Raw genomic sequence first — 18,706 nt, forward strand, 5'->3', positions numbered from 1 at the left:
TATGTGTCTTGTTAGGAACCACCCTAGGACTGGTACATAGTTGACATTTGGGCATATTTGCATTAAGATATTATACTCGATATCCGCTAGTTTTCTCTTTGTTTAATTTCTTTTAAGGAAGTTTACTGACTGAAAATCATCATAGACAGATATAGGTATAAAGTAGATATAGATAGAGAGACAGATTTTTTTATATATTTTTGTCACATTATTGCTTATCAACTTCTCAGTCTATCAAGCAGTGTCATTATAATTTGCAGTTGTTCTGTGACATATGAAAGCTTATACAGTATGTAATGTACATGTTGCACATATTTGTAACTTGGACTTGATATGTTTAAGAGGCAGATCCAGTTTTTTTCTCTTTATAATTAAGCATATATTTCTGTAATGTGCAGATTATTCTATACCAATTGATACACCCTACCTGCTACAAATACCAGCAGTGAAAAGGACTCAACTATGTTTTAGCTCAAATACCTCTTCTTAAGCCTTTGAGTCTATCAGAATTAACTTCATGAAGCCCTAATTATCTTCTGCTAAAGATATCAAAACAAAACAAGTGTGTACCATGATGTGCCCAATATATGCATCATTCGAGGTTATTTTCTTTATAGATTGTAGTATATTTTTTGATACAAATCATGGAACAAAGTATAGCACAGTTGATAAAATTGTTTGCTTTTTTAAAGGAATGATTCCAGACAAAGAAAATACTGTGATATTCTTAAATTAGATAAATATGCCTGCTCACTAGAAACCATGTAATATTTTGGCTCCTGAATGATCATTTGCATTGGAATGTACTTTGGTTTTTCATGTAATTATCATTATATATATTTTTTCTTTATTGTTGTTATATTGCCTTTGTAAACACATTTGTGCATATCGTTTACAAGGGTCCTACTCAGTTATTAATCAAAAAGCAATTAAAAGCACTTAAAACTTTACAGTAAGTGAAATTTTTATATATATATATATATAATTGTGATGGACTAGCCTTCTATCCAAAGCTGGTTCTACATGATACTGAATTGGGATAATTACGTTTGTTTAAAATCAATGTATGGCACTAATATACTCTAGAAAAAATTGTTCATAATAAATAACTAATGAATTCTCAACCAGTACAGTGTACATTTAACATGGCCTTTGGCTTTGGAATTATTTTTTCACATTCATCAATAACACCAATTTAAGTTTATTTTAGACTGCATATAAAATGGTATGTTTTATTTTTGTTTTTCCTGAAAATGCTTCTCAACATTTATGAGCATTATAAGCATTGTACTAAAGATTTTTAGGATTAAATATGTGGGACTCCAGCAGTGGCTTCTTACTCACTAGCTGTTTTGTACCTGTGTGATAATAAGGTACACCACATTCATTAAAATTAAAATTGCAGACTAAGTCATTATTCTGGGTGTGGTACGAAAATGTACATTCTGTACACTCTTTGTCCATCTTTTATGTAGGAAAAACTATTCAATTAATTTGGACACACATATTTGTACACAGTGTAGGAGAAACACCAGTAACTAAGTGTTTTTATGGTGGGCAGGTATATTTAATGAAAGCTAAACATAACTTGCTTTATTGGGTGTTCTTTGTTACAGATATGCCTGTGCAGCTCCCAAATGGAAAATTCAATAAGCTATTACTTCAGGGGTCTATTTGTCATCATCCATGTGACACTGTGTCTACTAATAGGTTCACGTTGCATGAGCTTACTTGTTCCCTGTGAGTCACCTGGATTGTCTGAATACAGTCAAGTTAGTTTTTGATTACACTTCAGATTGTTACAGATTCTGAGGTAAAAAATAAATGGCAGGTCACAACAGACAAACAAATTAACTCAAACCATTACAAATGGTCTTATCAAATAATGCCAAAAGTGAGGGGATTGTCATGCAACTCCATGCCGCAAATCATCCTGGAATATACTCACTTAAATTATATTCAGTATACTGTATTAAGCAAAACATAGTGCATTTAAATCAATTTAAAATTCATTATAAACAAAACTGTAATACCTACATTTATGGGATACACTTAATAAATGTTTTCCTATCTAAAGCACACAAAGCATTTAAAATATTGAAGCAGATAAAGAAACATACATTAATTTGCCCTTGGCCAAAGAAATACCATAATTGGCTTAAAATGAACTAAGAAAAGAAGAAATTGTCCATCCATCCATTATCCAACCCGCTACAGTACATCCTAACTACAGGGTCATGGGGGTCTGCTGGAGCCAATCCCAGTCAACACAGGGCACAAAGCAGGAAACAAACCCGGGCAGGGCATCAGCCAACCGCAGTCCAAAAGATTAGGCACTCATTATCACAAATAAACAACTGAAAATTCTTTCTTTTGCACTTGCTTTTTAAGCTTCAAGCTTTTAAGCTTTTAAGATTCATCCATGAAGATTTTAAGGTCTATTTCCTTCACAAAGTACATTATTAAAGCACATTTAAAGCAGAGCACACTAACATGTACCTTAACTACAGTAATACCTTTTAGGTCACAATTTTAATGAACTAGTGTCCCTTGGTTTTTTACTCTCAATTTAAAAAATGAGCTCTTACAATAAAAATATTTTAAATAAATAATATGTTAATAATAAAATCAAAAGTTGAAATTGAAAGAAAATGCACACTACTTTTTTTATTATGGTAGTGTTCTGCAGTGCAGCATAGAGCTTCATTCTTTCTGACAAAGGATCTGAAAAAAGCACTGCACACCTGACAGTCTTTGAATGACACCATCTTGCATTTAGAAAAACCCTACATTGATATACTTTCTCCCAAGGTGGAATACTCCTTTTTCCTGTGGTGTCATCATAGATTTCACTTCTGGACCACCATTCACAGTGACAAAGTACATAACCCTCTGGTCCTCGACACCCCAACACTTTTATACAGAAGTGCTCTTTTTACCCATGTAAGGTTTTGTCTCACATAAGACTTGTCAGGTCTTAGCCCTACCTTTTGCTACCCATATGGCATCTTTGTTTCTGGAAAAAATATACCAACTGGGCAGGCCCCTTCAATAATTAAAGTTATAAGCAAAAGGAATAACCCACAATTTTTAGCCAATGGACAACAAAGAGGCTAAAAATTTCCACATTTTGTAAGAGGTCATTTGGAAAAAATTCTGTACTACAAAATTAGAACTGAACACTATTACTTGTCTATATGGGCAAAAATACAGTATATGGTTGTCAGCAAATCACAATAGCATGAACAACTCTTGTGCCCATGAAACAATGTTACTGGCAAAAAAAAAAAAAACAATAATGTAATGTAACTCTTATGAAGTGTAATAGGCTGATTGTTTTCCAAATGACAACCAGCTAGGTGTCAAAGCATTTCCTATTAAAGAATTGATACATACTTTTTCCACAGAACAAAAGATAATACATTTCTGAAAAAGTCAAGTTCTCAGCAAATGTTCACAAAACACAATGGGATACTTGATGTGTTTATGGGGGGGACAAATAAAGACGGTGATTCTTATTTCTAAGCAGCATCTGCTGAATATAGCCGGATATAACTCCTATTACGAGAAAAATATGCTTGGATATTTAAAAAAAATACAATAGTGTATGCAGTAGATATCTGTACAAAGCAAAACTACAGAACTCTTTATCTGTTTTTTAGTTACAGAGATTGACAGGATGGTCTTTGAACTATTCAGGAATATTTTAATCTTGAGCAATCATCCACAAAATAATGTATGAATGGTGTCAATAAAATATGTTTTTAATGTTTTGTCTTCATTGTGAGCAATTTAGTTCTGAAGCGTAACTCACAATAAAGTAAGGTATTGTCTTTAAATATAAAATTGGAATGTCAACATTATAAAGACAATCTGAGCATTCATTACCATCCACTGTTTTACTGAACAGTAAAAATGAATACAGTATCTTAAAAACCCAGGATAATTTTGATAAGCAGTTCATTGGAAATCCGATGTTTGTTTCAGTCAGACAGAGACAGATTTGACCCACGTGAAAAATGCATATTTCACGATACATATCCGTAAACAGTATTTCTATTACAGTGAAATATAAATAATAACAACCTAATAAAGAAATTAGTGTGTGTCTTGCCTGATCCACCTTTCTAAATTCCATAAGAGTTGGAAAATTTCTTTACCTAAAGATTTTCTTTAACTTTTTGCTCTCTTTTTACCAAATAAAAATGAACTGTCTTTAAAATAATATTTTAAATAAAATATTTGCTTAAGTCTATTAATTTACAAGAAACTACCCACATAGATCTGAACCTGAGTCTCTGAAGATGTTAGTGCTTCCCATTATTTCATTTAAAGTTGTGAAATATTTTAAGGTGGTATGGGGGTTATAGTGGCTAGAAATGCTGTTCTCCATGGACTCTGTGAAGTCGGAATGTTCTTCCCATTTCTACATTTTTTTCTCATAATACTCGTTTACATATTTATATATTCAAATTTTTAGAGAAAACAAGTGGCTCTTGATCAGACTGTGGGTATTTGCGTAAATGTGTCCTGTTAACTGAATGATGCTCTATCATGGAGACACTTCTGCATGTCATCTTAGATATTCAACTGTAAACTGTAACCTTATGCTGCACATCTTGCGATCACGCCATTGTCTTCTTTCCTATAACTACCATTTCCTGTCTACCTTTTCTCCTCAAAACATCACCTGCTCTATTTATTGGACAGTCTATTTGTTCGACAGTTATCCTCTTAAATTAATGTTTTTTCAGATGTCCGTCATACCAGGAAATTCAGAACAGTTATTCAAACGGAAAGGAGAATGGTTTCTCTGAACATCTCTTCTGTACACCCTTTCCCTCAGGACAGCAACGTGACTTTGCCCTTCACATAATGTGCTTGAATTACACAAACAAAAAATAATTTCTCCAGAATGAATAGGAGGCTTCAGTATATGGAGAAAAGACAGCATCTTCTTCATACCGGTGAATGTTTGATCCACAATATTCACTTCATTATGTAACAGAAAAAAATAATAATAATTTACAGAATTTGGCGATAATATTTCATAATACCATGAAATTTAATGTTTTTATTAAAAGGAATTGGACTACCCATTATCATATCTATCCTAGGGTTTAGGCATTTTTTGATTTCCTGTCAAATTTGAATATCAGATATTTGGTCTTGTGTGTACCAAATATGCATTTCAAAGGTTTAGTAATAAATCCTGTATCTCTCACAGATCACTTACCTCAAGCTGCAACATATTCTCCTTCCATATCACTACATCATCTTGGTAGGAATATGCAAATTGACCATTTGGTTTTAGTTATCAATTGTGGATCAATGCCAAAACAAACACAAAAGCTCTTCTGTCTCCAATGTTTTTAAGGTTGGTGGCATACTACACGATTTTTAGACTGAGAATATACTTAACTGTATCTGCTGAATTTCGTCTTGAGGGTGTCAGATTACATGATTTAATATCACAGGGGATGACTGCTTCACAAATTTTGGGCAGTTTCAAATTTTCAAACTCAATTAACATGCAACCTGACAGTGCAGTGGCATATACAAAAGCTTTCAAGGTATGGCAAGTTCAGCTGCAGCCCCCACCCATTCTTTGTCCTTTTTCTATTTTGTTGTGGTACAAAATACAAGAGACATCAGACAAATTAGCCTTTCTTATGCTTTTTGATCTAAAACATTCAGTATTCTCCTTTCATTGCAATTACATTGCACTTTCACTGAGTATTCATTGGTTGTTCATTCTCAAACACATGCAAGCCTTTCCTTGTGACATAAGACAAAATCAAACCTTGTAAGGGCCCGTTTATACTTCACGCTCAGAACGCGTATGCGCATGCATCATGGCTGCCATGCGTTCCCAGCATTCATTTGACATGTCCCCAGAGCAGGTCCTCAGAAATCAACGCAACACGGGCACGACTTGCAGTACCAGCAAAAAGTGGGGGGACGGCGCTGTGTGATAAAAGTCTCTGTTTACTATCTACGTGTGACACAAAGCCGGGATCAATGTGCGTGCTTCGATGTTTGATGAATGGTTCGATGTGGTGAAGCAAAATGCCGACATACAGATGCATTCGTGGTGCTTTTATATTCAAGCGTAGCATATTCTCGATTGTAATGACATGATTCATTTTAAAAGTCTCACATACCATCTTTTCTGCTGTCTTTTTTTTCTGGGGCTTCCTCCTGACCTGACAGGAGCGGCAAAAAGCAATAGATCACCACACAGAACACATTAAATATAATCCTTAGATTTATAATTGTATCACTTTCATGATGAAATGCATTAAAGTATGTATGTTACATTTTACAGATAAATCGTTAATTTTGTTTAAATAATGAACACTGTTAATAATTACACACATGGGGGTGACACGGTGGCATAGCGGTAGCGCTGCTGTCTTGCAGGGAGTCACGTCACTGGTATTAACTTCCTGGAGTTTATATGTTTTCCTGGTGAGTTTCCACAGTGTGCTTCGGTTTCCTTCCAAAGATATGCAGATTTGGTGACACTAAAATGACACTAGTGGATGTGAGTGCTTGTATTCACCTTGCGATAATCCTCGTCCAGGGATTGTTTCTGCCTCGTGCCCAATGCTAGCTAGAATGGATACATCCCTGGAATGATGGATTTAATCATTAAACATCCTTCTCAGAGATACTGCGGTAAGGTGTCATTGGAATTTAATAGGTGTTCCAGACAATTCACAACACAGCGAAGCTGAACCAGTTCTCACCGTGATAATATCTCACACTGCCACCTGGTGGATTCCTCCAGATTTATGTAAAGTACGTGCGCAAGTATAAACAGTACAACGCTTGCGCAGCAGGAGTGTCCGCTGCAGCATGCGTCACTACGCGTGAAGTATAAACACGGCCTAAGTGTCCGAACACTATGACTGCATTGCTGGGGATTTTTCACTACAGGACTGGAGGTCAGTATGCTGCCACTGCCCACAACTACGATTACAACTGACAATCTCAAAGTATTTTCTGTCATTTCTGTTATTATTATTGTAACATAACACATACAAAACACTTCCCAAAAATATGATTAAAATGAACAGGGTCAGAAATGGGCAGCTTTCCCATTATTCATTGTACAATCTGAATTTCTATTCTTAACAGCTGGTGCCATTGTGGCAAACAAATGAATTGCATTTAACGCTAAACATGGAGATATACTGATAGTTTAAACAAAGAAAAGCCAACAGATAACTGATAGGCAGTGCACTGTGTAAAGTGCTTGGCAAGATTTGTTTTTAATAAGAATTATTACAAGTAATTATTTAAACAAAGATTCCCTGCTTATGATTCTTCAATTGCCTTTTAAGTATTACTAATATTATTTCTTAATATATTAATTGAAAAAGTCATAATAAACAAGACATTTTTTTCAGAATAACATGACAACACTCTGCTTCATAGTTATTTAATTCTGGAGAAATAAGGCAGATATACAAATCATTCTGGTAAAAGATGAATGGTGATAATAGAGTGCACATTACACATTCATGTGTTCTTGTAAATTCCCCATTTTAAAATGTACTTTAGTCAATAATAAATTTAGTTTTCCACAAGTTAAATTAAGGAGGTATGGTTGTGAAGTGGCAGGTGCTACTGGTTCACAGTTCAGCTTAGTCACTTTTGACAATGTTTTAAGTTCTTCCTGTATTCACTTGGGCTTCTTCTGAGAGCCCTGTTTTTTCCCACATCCCAAAAACATACAATGCACATAATGATATACTAATATATGTAGCATGTTAGGTTATATAGTGACTTTAGGTTGCACTTAGCATAAGTGAGTGCAAATGTATGTGTGTCTGACAATGAGCAGGCATCCCATTCACATATGGTTCCTGCCTTGTACCCAATGCTTTCAGAGATAATTCTAGCTCCCCATGACTCTACAACGGAATAAGTGGGTTTAGAAAATGAATGGATAAAAGGAGAAGTGTGATACAGTGTACACATATGCAGCAGCTCACAGTTTCAAAATATACCGTAGTTAGTGCTCAGATAGATTAATCAAATTAATTTTGGAGGAATACATTCAATGTCAGCATCAAGCGTACATTTTACATATGTTAGGATTAGGCTAAAACTTTTGTAAGTTCTCTCAAAGTCCACTGGGTGTTTAAACCTAGAGCTCCTGATTCATCCCACGTTCCATGTTAGGGTAGCTAAGGATTATAAACTTTAAAATATGAGTGAATGTGACGGCATGTCTTTGTGAGACTGCTGTCCCATACTTGCTTGCTCTTACTAGAAAAGGCAGCAGTTGTCTTTGGTCCTGCAATGGAAAACATTGAGTTCAAAAAATGAACTTATGAATAAACTTCTGCGGTGGGTTGGCACCCTGCCCAGGATTGGTTCCTGCCTTGTGCCCTGTGTTGGCTGGGATTGGCTCCAGCAGACCCCCGTGACCCTGTATTCGGATTCAGCGGGTTTGAAAATGGATGGATGGATGGATAATTAAACTTTATCACATTCACTTAACATGCGATAAAACAAATACAAATATTGCAGCAAAACATAAATTTCACCAATCCCCTAAAACTCATGGGTTAATATCACTGAGGATTATGTTTAACAAAGGTAAAATGTCATTATGAAATTATATCTTAATATAACATTCTAAAACCTGCTGAATCAAATCACTGTGAAGTGGATTTAAAGACAGACCTGGCAGTGGGAGCAAATAATTTATCAACCTTAGACAGCCCATTGCAGGGTCCAAACCTACACACACACACACACACAGGACCAATTTAGAATCAAATTCCAATTTACACAGCATGCACGTCTTTGAAATGCTAGCAGAAAATCAGAGCACCCAGTGAAACACCCATGAAGAAACAATTAGAATGTACAGACAGAAAAAAGGCATGGGATTTTGGCCCAAGATGAATGGATCTGCCAGGCAACAGTGCTAATCTGCACCATGTCACCATACTGTATCCTATATTCCATAAATAGTGGATTATGTCTCTTTGATTACATTTTCTACTTAATATTACTATTAGTTGGGTCCAGAAATGCCTAAACATTACAGTTTGTTTTATAGATGACTGACATTTTCACAGGTCTGTATGCCAATAAAGCTGATCCAAGCACATTCAGAATATGCAAATTATACAGACTCAAAACATATACTGGGTATAAACAAAATGATTAATCAGGATGTTTTAAACATATTTGTCCCTTTCCCCAAGAAAAAAAATAAATGAAAACTTCATTCATTAATTGTGATTATTTTCCTTTTATTTTTCAATTTCTTTGAGTTTTGCACCTCCACTTTTCCTCTTATCTTGATAGTTTTCCTTCATTGTATCTGGTGCTGCTGGTATTTGTATTGACTCCAGGGCAGCCCTGGGGAATGTCAAATTGTGAAAACAGAAAACCAGTTTACTCTGTATTTTTATACACATTTTCCACACCTCGGTGAACTTAATGTTTTGTCTGAAGCTGCAAGAAATGGTTTTTAAAAAACTATGTAATAGTTTTATATAAGTGCCAGGGCATATTTAGAATATTTCTTCTTGACAATAAAGAGTCAGCTGTGTTATTTAAGAAAAACAAAATCAAATATACATATTTTGTAAACCCACTTAATCCTGTCATTGGAGCATATATCCCAGCAAAGTATAGGACACAAGGAAGAAACCATTCCTGGATAGGGCTTCAGTCCAACGCTGGGCAATCACACTTACACTGGTCACAAATTAGCATTGCCAGTCCACCAAACACACTGTGGGAGGAAACCAGAGCAACTGCAGATACAGGGAGAACATGCAAGCTCTTAACCACAAGGACCTGGGAAATGAACCATGGCCTCCTAACTGCAAGGCAGCTGCACTAACACTGTGCCACCATGCCACCCTCAAATATATAGATTTCAATTTTAGCAAAATATTGTATAAACAATGACTTAAAGTATAGCTATTTTAAAGAGGATTTAATTCCCATCTTACACTAAGAACCCCAAAAGGTAGACAAGATAAATAAGATGGATTTATCAAATTTAAAGATGCATGGAAGCGCTTCTGACTTTTTTTAAATAGTAGCTAAGTGGTTTAATGCACTGTTAGTCATTTAATTCAGTCTGACACCATTGTGGAGTCGGAAAAGCAAAAGCCACAATAACTATTTTAAAAAATTCTTCCTTTTTATCAGCGCTGGGCAACACATCTGATTGAATATGTGATTAAAAATATTAAAGGGAAGCACAATGGTGGTGCAATGATAAGTACTGCTATATGTAAAGCCACATAAGACCTGATGTAAATCATGTCTATAAAATCAGTGACTTGGCTAGGATCTTATCCCAGTCTATATCAGTTCTGTTTACCTCCCACCCTATAAACAAATGCAGGTTATGTAGAAAGGCAGCCCTGAATGGATGAGCTGAGCTGTGTGAATCCTTCGTTGATGTACTCTGTAACAGAAAACTGCATTACACAGAGAATGAATAGAAATATGAACATTTCATAATTTATATGGTGGAAGTCTAAAACAAGAACTGGGTAATGTCAGACTAAGAAAAAGATACAATATAATTTTGTTTATATGTTATTTACTTTATGCTAACAATATAGGCTTCATCTTCTTTCAAACCTGTAATGGACGGCGCAAGTTTGATCGATAATGGATGGGTGAAAGGGTCAAGAAACGGCTAACCAGAAATCTAAAAGGGATAAATGACAATTTAATATTTTCTCTGTCTCTCTCTCAAACACACACACACAATGATGACAAAATATTCTTCATCCAACTAAATCCATCTGACACAAAGTCAATTTAGACTTGCCACATTTTGGGATGTGGAAGGATAGTATGATTGCTCATGCAAACATTGGGAAAATGTGAAAAATACATTTACTAAAATCAATTTCAATCATATATGTAATGAAAGGTAAAAAGCTCTATTATACAAACCATTGTTATTTTGTAATAAGTACAAATTATACAGAATTAGTCTCAAATATGTTATGTATTTAAGGCTGAAATGTTTCATTAAAGTTCTAATTTTTTTTTTAAGAGAAGACCCTCTTTTCCAAAGTTTCAGTAACTATAAGCATGACGTTCTTCAGTACACCAAGTTGCATAAACCTCTGAAGACATTGAAAACTGGGTAAACGTTTATTGCTGTCATAAACTACACACTTTTCACAAGATTGTATCCTTTCACGTGCTGCTTAGCAGAAGAATATTTGCCCACAGGCTTCACAGACACAGCTTTAGTGATGTGAGTCACACCCATGAATAACTGTAATAAGAAACGTCTGATGAGACCCGAAATAACTACCCGGTCAGTAGAGAAACAATATATGCGTATTTTGCTATAAAACACACCTCTATTTGTATTCGACCGCTTTACACCTAAGATTAGCTATATGCTTCACCATTCAAAAGTCATTCTGAACGTTCTGGGATGCTAATGCATAATAAAGCAAGGCTCGCATTGTGTTTCTTTGTTCTGCATTGGTTAAGGAAATTATTCAGAAAGCCATCGGTGTTGTTAAGGTAAAGCAAAGCATCCTTCGGCTCAACATTGTGACCTCATTTGCCGATTTTCTCTTCCGTAAGCCACTTGCTCGGTCATTTAAAATGAAGCGTTATTGCCATATGCTCCTCTGACACGGAGCTGCTGCTCTGATTGTTTTGCACAGGGTGTTGCCTGTTAAGATCACTGAATCCACAAAATGAGATGCTCGGCAAGAAAATGATAAACGAATCGCTTTCATCGCAAACACACTCAGAAGTAAAGAAGTTTAGACATCACTCCGTTTTACCAGTTTACAACATTATGAAAAATAAAGCACTGCTTAAAGATCAATACTACATTTAAAAGAAAGTCTGGGAGACTGCTGGCAAGATAGATTAACACATACACACATAGTTAAGTACCTCTTTCCTCCTTCCAAGCGCTCCAGGTCTGGTGATCAGCGCCGTATCTCCACATACGACAGCAGCATCTTCTACGAATACACTGTCTGGAAGGCTATCATCCACCGGCAGTTCTACTATCTGGAGCCCGAGCTTGTGCATCAGAACTCCGACATAAAGCTCGTGCTCTCTCCTGGCTCTAGCTAGGTCTACGTCGTCGTTGGCCTCATTCATTCTAAGCGCATCTTTGGGCAACGAAGCAGGGACACCTCGCACGATTGCATGGGTATACTCGCCAAATCCGACCGTCAACCCAGCCATGTTTAAGCGGCGATGAAACGCTGTAAGTGACAGAGACAGGCGATGTAATGCTGCGCTGCTGACAGTCCCTCCTTTATAACTGCCAAAGTGGCAGCAGAGGAGATGCTAACATGCGCCAAAGCGAACCGGGGCTGGACTGACGCCCGAGCCTCACCAGTTGTCACGTGCTTGTGGATATAAATCTGCTCAACCTGCGAATGTGGATCCTAAGCCTTCGAAAATCATAGTGGGTCGCCGTCGACCTCGCCCACATTTTCATAAGTGCTGCGTTATATACATTTAGAGCGTCATCCGAGTTACAGCTATATATTTCAGAGATGGGGGTATCCGTTGCCTAGCCAGGCAGCTTTGCGTGTAACCCCATGAACTAAGACGGGACGGCGCCTCCATAACTGAGCACAATCATACGACGCTAGACCAGAGGCGCACCGTAATCTAACCTTGACTCGAAAGTAGCCTACTAAGAGTAACTGCAGAAAACCCATGAGTATACTAGACAAAAACTTTAAAACTTCCTACAGGTAGTGCTCCTGTCATCGATTCGAAAGCAGACTACGGAGGTATTTCCTCTAAAAACTGAGCTATGTTTTCATATATCTGAAAACAAATGCAGAACGTTTTACACAACGCAGAAGTTGCAAAAATACTTGAACTTGTTTGTTGATGTCCGTTTGTACAGCGGTATCGTTCTTATCTTCGACGTGGCACCTGTTACACAGAACAGGACACTCGGTATCGTGTACACGCCGGGGGAGCGCTGTACTTTAATCGGAAAGGTAGCAGGATCCTTTGATTTCCGTTCCTTTACTAAACAATTCATTTTCCGAAGCTTCGAATACAGAGCAGCAATGTGCCAGAGTCTATTCTTGCTGCACTACGTGTCTTATTAGGAACCACCTTAGGACTGGTGCATAGTTGACTTTAGGGCATATTTACATAACAGTCTTTAAGAAATGATTGCGCGTGAATATCTCGATATCCGCTAGTTTTCTCTCTTTTAAAAATTCATTTGAAGAAGTTTACTGACTGAAAATCATCATAAACAGGTATAGATATAAGGTAGATATAGATAGATTTATGTTTTTTGTCACATTATTGCTTATCAACTTCTCAATCTATCAAGCAGTGTCATTATAATTTGCAGTTCCGTGACATATGAAAGCTTATACAGTATGTAATGTACATGCTGCACATATTTGTAACTTGAACTTGATATGTTTAAGAGGCAGATCCAGTTTTTTCTCTTTATAATTAAGCATATACTTTGATAATGTGCAGAGTATTTATATACCATTACAGTATATATATTTGTTCTTTATTTTTGTTACATTGTCCTTGTAAATTGAATTACATATATCAATTATATTGTTTGACTTAATTTCATTGTTTGTTTAAAATATATTGTCCTTGTGGTCTGCTTGCCCTTGTGTTGTGATAATGATTCCAAACAGAACACATTTGTGCATATCATTTACAAGGGTCCTACTCAGTTATTAATCAAAAAGCAATTAAAAGCACTTAAAACTTTACAGTAAGTGAAAATTTATATATATATAATGTGTATGTAAGTGTGCGTGTGCATGTACAAGAGCATTGTGATGGACTAGCCTTCTGTCCAAAGCTGGTTCTACATGATACTGAATGGGAGAATTATATTTGGTTAAAATCAATGTATGGCACAAATATACTCTTAAAAAACTGTTCATAATAAATAACAAATGAATTCTCAACCAGCACAGTATACATTTAATATGAAGTTTGGCTTTGGAATTATTTTTTCACATTCACCAATAACACCAATGTAAGGTTATTTTAGACTGCATATAAAAAAGGTGCGTTTTATTTTTGTTTTTCTTGTAAAGGCTTCTCTGGAATGTCCCTACAACTCTAATCAGCATATTCCATCCAAAAGATTAGGCAATCATTATCACAAACAAATAACTGAAAACTCTTCTTTCTGCATTTGTTTTTTTAAGCTGTTCATTTAATCATTGATTATTGTCCTTTATTAAGTAAATATACTTGGATGTCATTTTAGCTGCTGCTACTTCTAAAGAATAAACTGTAAACTGCACCTTCATTCCAATGATAAATCAAAATGTAGTACTGTAGGAAAAAACAAAATTATCAGTCACTTGCATAGTGGCATTTTATTATGCATGTTGATTGCTAAAAATGTATCAGAATCAGGCAAATATTGAGACAGAATTGATATGACAGCCTGTTATAAAAGGTGCAGGGACATCACCATCTCAAGCTGGTGATCAGTATTCCAGAAGGGTGTCTTGGAGTACCATTGAGCATTCTGGGTTTTGTTATTGATCCAAGGCTAATTCCTGCCTGTGACTGAACTAATAGTTTAATTGAAAATGTTATTTTATCACATCTACATTTTACTGCAGAAAGAGAAATTGTCTGTTTGAATTTGTAATATTTAACTGTGAAATTAAGCAAACAATTTATTCACAGGAATTTAATTTTATGGATTCATCCATGAAGATTTTAAGCTCTATTTTCTTCAGAAAGTACATTATTAAAGCAGAGCACACTAACGTGTAACTTAGCTATAGTACTACCTTTTAGGTAACAAAAAGTTTTTTACTCTCAATTTAAAAAATTAACACTTACAATAAAAGCATTTTAAATAAATAATCTGTTAATAATAAAATCAAAAGTTAAAATTGAAAAAAATGCACACTACTTTTTTATTATGGTAGTGTTCTGCAGTGCAGCATAGAGCTTCATTCTTTCTGACAAAATATCTGAAAAAAGCACTGCACGCCTGAAAATCTTGAGACAAGACAAGATTATTTCTAAGAGGTTTTTTCAAGTCCCACTAGACGAGACTGTTGCCAAGAGATTTTTTCCAAGTCCCGCCCCCCTCTCAACCATTTACGGTTAAAGGCCCACACCTCTCACCTCTCATATGTGTGAATTCTTTTGTCAGATACAGTTCCTGCTCTCTCAGTTCTTATAAATTTTTACATTTTCCTCACTTTAAGTTCCCAATAAAAGAAGACTTATTATGTCCAAATCTTAATGAATAATTTCATCACGAAGGGTTATCAACTGAAGAAATAAGTACACGGGCAATCCTAGCACAGAGAAACGATGAAGTGAAACTAATTAACACGAAAACTGTCAATCGGTTACATGGCAAATTGGTTAAATGCGTATCAGTAGACTATGCTGAACAGTTGGTGGTGATTGTGCGGAAGATGAAAACATCAATTTACAATATCCCGCAGAATATCTATAACCGTTAACACCGTCCGGTCTTCCATCGGCTAAGTTACTGTTGAAAGAAGGATGTATTGTAATGTTATTGCGTAATTTATGCATGAGTGATGGGCTATGCACAAGATTAGTTGTATTCAAAATTGGTCGATCAATTTTGACAAGTAAAATTTTAACAGGCGACAAGAAAGGTAATGTAGTACATCTTCTGCCGAAAATATTAGAAAACAAAGGAGATTTTGTGCCATTCATATAAAACGTTTACAGTTTCCCATTAGAATAGCTTTTTCTATGACAATTAACAAATCACAGGGACAAACATTAGAAAAAATCGATTTATTTATTAGAGAGAAAGAAACGATATTCACTCACGGGCAGATATACATTGCATTGTCACGATGTAACTCCAAACACAGAATTAAAATTCAGTGCGATATTGATGAAAAGTTAATTCCAAATATTGTTTTTGCTGAAGTTTTACAGTAAAAGTGTAAGTTTAAAAAGCATTTGCGTGTTAATTTCAAAGCCAAACAGAACAAAACCATATAACACAATGAATACCTCTAATGCAACATGAAACATAATTTTCTTTCAATTTATTAAGTTTTACTGTTTTTTACTATGGTTAATTTCTCACTGTAATGTAAAATAATTAGGTCTATTAGGCATATGTAACAATTCTCATGGAAATAACAATCTATTTAAATTGTACATCCTTTTCCCCATACGCGAGAAGCAAAGCTGCAAAGTGGCTAGCGCATAGTGCACGCCTGGGGGTTGACGAGCGAAGTGAGCAGGGGGCAAAGCCCCCAACTTTTAAATAAATAATCTGTTAATAATAAAATTGAAAGTTCAAACTGAAAAAATGCACACTACTTTTTTATTATGGTAGTGTTCTGCAGTGCAGCATAGAGCTTCATTCTTTTTGACAAAGGATCCGAAAAAAGCACTAAACACCTGACAGTGTTTAAATGACACCCTCTTGCATTTGAAAAAACCCTACATTTATTTACTTTCTCCCAAGGTGGAATACTCCTTTTTCCTGTGGTGTCATCGTAGATTTCACTTCTGGACCACCATTCACAGTGACAAAGTACATAACCCTCTGGTCCTCGACACCCCAACACTTGTATACAGAAGTGCTCTTTTACCCATGTAAGGTTTTGTCTCACATAAGACTTGTCAGGTCTTAGCCCTACCTTTTGCTACCCATATGGCATCTTTGTTTCTGGAAAAAATATACCAGCTGGGCAGGCCCCTTCAATAATTAAAGTTATAAGCAAAATGGAATAACCCACAATTTTTAGCCAATGCACAACAAAGAGGCAAAAATTTTCCACATTGTGTAAGAGGTCATTTGAAAAAACTTCTGTAATACAAAATTAGAACTGAAAAGTATTACTTGTCTATAAGTATTAATACATGGCCAAAAATGCAGTATATGGTTATCAGCAAAGGACAATAGTATGAACAACTCTTGTGCCCATGAAACATAATGTTACTGGCAAAAAAAAAAAATGTAATTTAACTCTTATGAAGTGTAACAGGCTGATTGTTTTCCAAATGCCAACCAGCTAGGTGTCAAAGCATTTTCTATTAAAGAATTGATACATACTTTTTCCACAGAACAAAAGATAATACATTTCTGAAAAAGTACTGAAGTCAAGTTCTCAGCAAATGTTCACAAAATACAATGGGATACTTGATGTGCTTATGGTGGGGTGAGGGGGGGGGGTGTGCAAATAAAGACAGTGATTCTTATTTCTAAGCAGCATCTGCTGAGTATATCCAGATATAACTCTTATTTCATTGAAAATCCCATCTTTGTTTCAATCAGACAGATTTGTCCCATATGAAAAATGCATATTTCACCATACTTATCTGTAAACAGTATTGCTATTACAGTGAAATATAAATAATAAGAACCTAATAAAGAAATTAATGTGTGTCTTGCCTGATCCACCTTTCAAATTTCCATTAGAGTTGGAAAATTTCTTTACCTAAAGATTTTCTTTATCTTTTTGTTCTATTTTTACCAAATAAAAATGAATTGTCTTATACATAATATTTTATTAAAATATTTGCTTAAGTCTATTAATTTACAAGAAACTACCCACTCAGATTCACTCACAGATCTGAGCCTGGGTCTCCAAAGATGTTAGTGCTACCCATTATTTCCTTTAAATTTGTGAAATATTTTAGGGTGGTATGGCGGTTATAATGGCTAGAAATGCTGTTCTCCATGGACTCTGTGAAGTCTGAATGTTCTTCCCATTTCTACATTTTTTTCTCTAGTTTACATATTTATATATTCAAATTTTCAGAGTAAACTAGTGGGTAAGGAAGTGTGGGTATTTGTGTAAATGTGTCCTGCTAACTGAATGATGCTCTATCAAGGAGACACTTCTGCATGTGTATCTGAGATACTGAACTGTAAACTGTAACCTTACGCTTAAATTGAACTGTTTTAGAAGACATAATTAAAAAAAAATTTGGTTATGTCACTGCTAGTAAAATATCAGTGGCTAGTATTGCTTAAACTTTCACACATCTCTGGTTAACTTCAAAGCAGTGATTCTATTTACAATAACTGAAACTGTTGCAAGTTAGTAGACCCTGGATCTCCCAAGTATATCATGCCATGCAGTTTTAACTATTTGATTAAAATCTCATTCAAAAACTTCTTCTTGATCTCTACTAGATAGTGCCACTTAGTAGTGCAGTTTCAATTTTCGTATGCTTGAGTCCTATTAGGTTTGGCCAGGTTGAGCTTGCCACATACTTATTCATAGTACATTGATTTTTATACTTCTGTAGGCTTTCATTTTCATATGTGAAGTTACCTCTTTCTACTAATGGCCTTCCTCAGATATTTCACATAAACCCTTGAAGCATGCTGGGTCTGAAAACCAGGTAATGAAACTTCATCAGTCAAACACAAGACATTCTCCTATGCACTTATGCATTTTAAAAGCAGTATGTATAAAAAAAATCAGTCAAACAAACAAACACAAAATGTTCCAAGGGAAACAAAACCATAAAAACTTCTAAACGACCCCCTAGTGAAAATCACCTAAAACTCTAAATACTGTACAAAAAATAGATAAAGAATGTCAGCTCTCAAGGAAAAGGACACTGCACATTGTGACAGCATGGTTTGATGTTAGCAAGCAGTCTATTCTTTTCTTTCTTTAGTAATGAGTTTTTTGAGGAAACCCGCAGATATGGACTTGAGCAAGTGGAA

The 18,706-nt window shown here is 35.4% G+C and overlaps 1 protein-coding gene across 1 annotated transcript in view; it reads right to left on the reverse strand.

Moving 5' to 3' along the window:
* Positions 1-18,706, reverse strand: part of ddah1 (dimethylarginine dimethylaminohydrolase 1) — a 164,973-nt gene that overhangs the window by 127,362 nt on the left and 18,905 nt on the right. The gene's annotated exons all lie outside the window — the stretch shown is intronic.

Source organism: Polypterus senegalus, chromosome 14, assembly GCF_016835505.1.
Source record: "Polypterus senegalus isolate Bchr_013 chromosome 14, ASM1683550v1, whole genome shotgun sequence".
In the NCBI taxonomy this organism is placed as follows: Eukaryota; Metazoa; Chordata; class Cladistia; order Polypteriformes; family Polypteridae; genus Polypterus; species Polypterus senegalus.